Genomic DNA, 5,615 nt, shown 5'->3' on the forward strand with positions numbered 1-5,615 from the left:
TTCCGATTCAGAACTTCCCTCCTTCTATGATCTGGTTACCTGTGGTGCATTCAAACAGGAAAATCTGGGTAAATCCCTTATTTTCCCCCAATGCCCAAAGCTCTGGCACATCCAGGTAAGTTGCCAAGGTCTGAAATTGGCAAAACGGTCATAAAGATGGCCTTCATCAGCCTACCCCTCTCTCACTATGCCTTCAGCCACTAGAGTTCACCCCAGGCCCTGTGATCCCTCAGTTTTTCCCCCCATCACCCACCCCATCAGAACCCACCTTCAAGGAGGGCAGGTTCTCATTTTCTCTCCCCTTAGAAGATAAACTGTGGGCATCACCCATCCTAGAGGCATCTGGATCTTCAGCCACCTGTCTCAAATATTAGGTCACCATCCCTGTGGGGTTTAAAACAGGGAGCCCTAAGCCCAAACCCAGTTTGTGATTATGTTTGTTCGGGCCAGCAAGAGTGTTTTTGCTTCTTGTGTTTGTTTGTTTGTTTTAAGCGGAATGAGACTACATTTGGGTAGGGGGCATTTTCTCTCTGGCTAGCTCAGAGGCCAGCACCCCCTCTTGCAGAATACCCGCTCTGGTTCCTGCGTCTCAAACATACTGGTGTTGCCATTTCTGTCTTAGAGAAACCTTGAAGACAGGTGTTAGTAGCCCATTTTACAGGTGAATGAACGAAAACCAGCTAAGTAATGGGAAGGGCTTGAGCGAGGCCTGCCTGGAGATGAGATGGACAGCATGCATTCTGGAAAGTAGACAGACAGCATTGGGAGAACCAGCGACGGGGCCCTCTCTATGCCTGCACAAACTAAAACCCCCATTCTTTTCTCTTCCCTTTTACAGAGACAGCTCAAGGAAGCATGATAAAATGAGGCCTAAGATAATATTTGGGGGGAAGGTTTATTTTTTTATGGTCTGTTTGCATTAGACCGTCGGGCGAAGAGAGGCGGTTAAAGACTTGTCCCAAATGGCTGGGCTGGAGAAGCACAAATCCAATGTCAATAGTTGGAAATACAAGTGTTTGGTTTCATTCAACTTCTTTTTAAAAAATATTTCTTCTTTCCTTCTCCTGAGGCAATCCAAGGGAAGGAGATACAGAGCCGGAAAGAGACAGAGAGGAGCGGGGAGCCAGCCGGGGCCAGGGGAGGCCTGTCCAGACGGCCTCGCTCCCCTCTGCGTGTCGTCAGCCAGCCCAGGAGGGTGTCAGGCCTGAGCGGGAGCAGTTGCCCGGAGTCGTCTGCTGGCCCCAAGGACTGTTGCTAATTGAGGGCAGGGGAGCCAGAGTGTCAGCATTTGTCCAACAGCAAACTTAAAAAGCAAAAAAAAAAAAAAACGAAAAACAAAAGCGGAGCAATAAGGAACAGATCATCAAATCGGGGCCAGCTCCGGGAAAAACAACTTGAGTCCTGTGCTCTCCTGTGTCCCTTTTCAGCAACAGCCGCCTCTTTTCCTTCCCCAAGGCAGAGGCCACATCAGGCAGAAGAGGCCACATGCAGAAGAGGCCAGGTCGAGAATGCAGGATCTAGTCTCCTTGAGCTTTCAGATTAAAATTCCACCTCTGACCCTTATTAACTGGGTCACTTTGGCAAATTCTTTGTGCCTCAATTTCCTCATCTGTAAAATGGAGAAAAAATAAGACCTCATGGCTGGGGAAAGGGTTAAGTGAGAAAACAGGTTAGCACAGTGCCTAGCACGTAGTAAGTGTTCAGTAAACGTTTGTTGTTATTTCATTATTTTTAGAGCTCCTTCTCTCTCTGCCTTTGTCCTTCAGTTACACGCCACTCCCCAGCAGTCCCACTGGATTTGTCTAAAGAGGTAAATGCAGCCAGAAGCATGGAAACACAGGTTCTCTTGCAGGGTATTTTGCACATGGTCCACCAAGACCCTCTCTCTCTCTCTCTCGGTCGGTTTCCACAGAGCTCCATGGACAGCAAGCCCTTACCCTCATCCACACACCCTTGGTGCTATGGCACCATCTACTGGGATAGCCCTCTTCACCTCCATCCACCCAACTCCAGTTCAATGCCCACACTGTAAAAAAATGCTTTCTGTTTCAAGAAAACCAACCCAAGTGCATATAAGAAGACAGGAGATATACTGACCATACAGCTGAAAAGTCCAGGGGGAGGTCTGTCTTCAGGCATGGCTTGATTCAGGGTCTTGCAAGAAGTCACTAGCACCTGATGTCATCTCTCAGTCTCGCGTCCTCTATGTTGGTGTTGCTGTCAGGCAGACTCAACACTTCTGATGGCAAGACATTTGCATCGCCAAGTGAACTCCAGGTTCAAGCTCAGTGAGAAAGAGAACGTTCCTCTCTCCTAACAGCCCCAGCAGATGTTCCATGTGTTCCTTGGCTGTCTTTGGGTCACAGGGCCATCCCTGGACCAATGTTATGGTTGGGTGACAGAGGGAGAAGTGTGACGCTCCCACCTGTAACCCAACTGACAGTTCTTGGATTGATGAAGTGGAGAGGGGTTCTTCCCAGAAAGAGATCAGGGTAGTCTCCAAAATAAGGGAGAAACTCAAAGCCCAGCAAATGCCCACCACACACACGTCTTCCAAAACCCATCCCCAACAATTCTAGCCAAGTCTCTCCTCTGAACTCCTGACCTGATTCTTCAGAGTGCCATTCATGTTGGCAATGTCTTTTATGTCTTTTGCTGGTATCTTTGGTTAGGAGTAAGTCTTGCTACATTAGCTACTCCATGCAACACTTCCATATGAACACTTCCTGTGTCCTTCATTTGGCGATGAATCCAGCGCTGCATCCTTGTTCTGCACTATGTTTCTCTTACTGATCCTGAACTTCACATCCTATATGTATGTCTTACCTGTCCTTCAGGACAGGAAACAAGAATGCTTCTTGCCTGGCACCTTCTATACAGTAATTGCTTGATCGATGTTGTTTGATTAAGAACTGAAGGGCAATTCTTTTCTTATGTCTTCTGTTGGTCGAATGCCAGTAGGTGCTAAATAATATTGCTGGAACCCTAGATTTAGAACGAACACTGAATGTACTTTGGACTTTGATCCAAGCATCCCTAGATCCCCAGTCTGCCCCCCCTGGGGCTGGAGGCTGGGGGTCCTGGAGAAAGACCAGCAGAGCCCAAACCAACGGAGAGGAGTACAGCCCTTAAAACAAACAAAAAGCTGTATCTGGTCTTTCATTCCTCAGGGAATAGAGATTAAGGCAGGGCAGGTCCTTAGCAGGTGAATGAAATAAATCCACAAAATAAGAGAAATACCAAAAGGGAGCTAAACCAGTTTGGACACTTTGTTCAGAGCCTTTGCCATTACCTGCAATGATTACCTGGCAAAGCTCCTGGACATCCGGAGATAGCTCAGTCCTAGCCTCGAGGCTCCTCTCTGGGACCTGGCTGGGGGCTTGATCCCAATGCAACCCAAGCTGAGCTCTGCGCAAGGCCCGCAGGTCAAAGAGCCTCCAGGGACACCGATCAGCCCTCAGGCAAGGGGGAGGAGAGCCAGAAAGGCAGGAAACTGAAGTGTCTCCAGTTCTCCTCAATCCTCTTTAGCGGATAGAGGGGGCCGCCCAGGTGGGCAGGAACTAGTGATCAGGTCAACATGGCCCCTGCCCCTCAGGAAAGCTCCAGCAGATAACTGCCACCTGACACCCAACACCCCTGCAGTCCCCTGTGGGGGCTTAGGCAGATGGAGTAGGGGTGCCAGGGGCAGGGACGTAGTCTTATTCTCCTAGAGCCCTTCACTGCTAGGACTGTGAGAAGACTTCAGATCCTATCCCCGTGTCATCATTTTCTAGCTTCGTGACCCCAAGCAACCTCTCCAGATCTGACTGCACTTATCTTGGGAGGGTGTGAGGTTGGATGAGCCCCCTGCCTGCTTTAAGTTAGGGGACGGTCAATCCTGATGGTATGTTATCACCTGCCCCAGCTCGTCACCCACAGGCCACATCTCTAGGATGCTTGGTTTCCTGGTGGACAGTTCAGGCCAGGTCCCCGCTCCAGCTTGTGCTATGGAGCAATAGGGAAGTGCCGCCCAGCAGTGAAGGGCAGGGCTCAGGGGCCAAACTGTTGCGTCGAGTTCTAGCTCTCCCCCTTTCCAGGCCTCCCCTCTGTAAAATGGAGATAAGTCCTCTCTTGCAGAGTTCCTATGAGGACTCGATGATGTGATGTAGACAAAACGTCTCAGATCAGTGCCTGGCACTGGGTAAGGGCAGGGTAAGGGCTGGCTATTGGTGCCATGAGTGTTTAGGAGCCCACAAGGCTCTTAAAACCACCATCTGAGCTAATAAAAGGTCCAGGATGTCGCTTCCAAAGGCTTCGTCCCAGCGTAAGTTGAGCCTGGCACAGACCCGGGGCCGGGAAGAGATGGCCTTGGCCGTTCTTTTCCTTCTTCCCTCCGGCAGCCGATGGCCTGGAGATTGAAAGCCCCTCCCAGCCTCCGGCTCCAGAGGGTGGTTGGCAGCGCGCTCCTGACGCTGACCGACTGCACCCCACCTTTGCACAGTGGGGCCTGGCAGGCCGGATGCTGCCTCCTTTCCCAGCGGGCTCATGCCAGATGGCTTGATTACCGTGCGGTGCATTTCAGGCCTCCTTGCCATTATCAGCTTCTCGCTTTCAGTGGCTGGATCAGGGACAGGATCCTGCCCTTCCTCCCTGCGCCCCATCACTGGGGGTTTGTTTTCGCAGCAGCCTGGCCTGCACGGGTGAGCCACGACCTATCATAGCAGAGCCTCCTGCCCACGCACACCCACCTGGACGCCGTCCCACCTCCCCTCGGCTCAAGCCCCGCGCCTGCCTCCCAGGATCTGTCTTGAGTGAGGCTTGGCAGGTGAGGAAGGGTCTAGGTCCCAGTTGTCCAGTCTATGCCACCAGCGTTTCCAGGTCCCTGAAGAAAGCGTCTTTCCCGTGGTGATGACCAGCACCCCGGGAAGGATAAAAGAGGAGAAAATTATACAGAAGGAAAAAGCCAGGATTTATACCAGAGTCACAGGTCCTGGATTTACAACATTTGCACCTCCCCCCCAGTCCTTTCCTCACACAGTGCCCCCTCCCACCGTGCCCTCCCCTGTCCCCCATGGCTTTCCTATGACAATACCTCTCACGGGTCCTTCCCTCCCAATCACGCCTTCCCAAATGGACCCCCGCCACACCCAGGCCGGTGCAGCTCCCCTATGTGAGATGAATTCCTGAAGACGGGGTAAGGGATGGGACCTCACCTTTGAATAAGCAAACAAACAAAACTTTCTTTCATCAGAGAGCTCCAGAAAGAGTCCCTGGGCGGGGGTGGGGGGGGGTGGGAGGGACACTTTGGCAGCCGGTCCCTTTCCCTCCCCCAAGGTGTTTGTTCTCACTGCCACCAAGTCACCTCGGTTGCCTTGCTCTCCTGTCTAGGTGTGGGCTGCACCCCCATCTGCCCCCCTTTAGCAGAGCTCAGACAGGCTGGAATTCTCTAAAAATAACCTCACAGAAAATCAACGAAACGAACAAAGGGAACACAAGCAGCTGAACAACAGATGTGCTTGCCCAGTGCTGGTACCTAATCCTAAAACAACCGAAGTCCCGCCACCCCTGGGCTGGCCAGTCCTCGGTTCCTTCCTGCCTACTCCCTGCCCCTGCCAGAAAAGACCCTCTCAGGTAAA

The 5,615-nt window shown here is 51.8% G+C and overlaps 1 long non-coding RNA gene across 1 annotated transcript; it reads right to left on the reverse strand.

Moving 5' to 3' along the window:
• Positions 1 to 264: 264 nt before the first annotated feature.
• LOC115942084 (uncharacterized) lies at positions 265 to 4,984 on the reverse strand. Its single transcript, XR_004076737.2, has 3 exons — positions 4,728 to 4,984; positions 2,098 to 2,985; positions 265 to 1,609 (listed from the first exon to the last, which is right to left on the reverse strand). It is a non-coding gene; the product is annotated as an uncharacterized LOC115942084 (long non-coding RNA).
• Positions 4,985 to 5,615: the final 631 nt, after the last annotated feature.

Source organism: Leptonychotes weddellii, chromosome 10, assembly GCF_054177405.1.
Source record: "Leptonychotes weddellii isolate Sample4059 chromosome 10, ASM5417740v2, whole genome shotgun sequence".
NCBI lineage: Eukaryota > Metazoa > Chordata > Mammalia > Carnivora > Phocidae > Leptonychotes > Leptonychotes weddellii.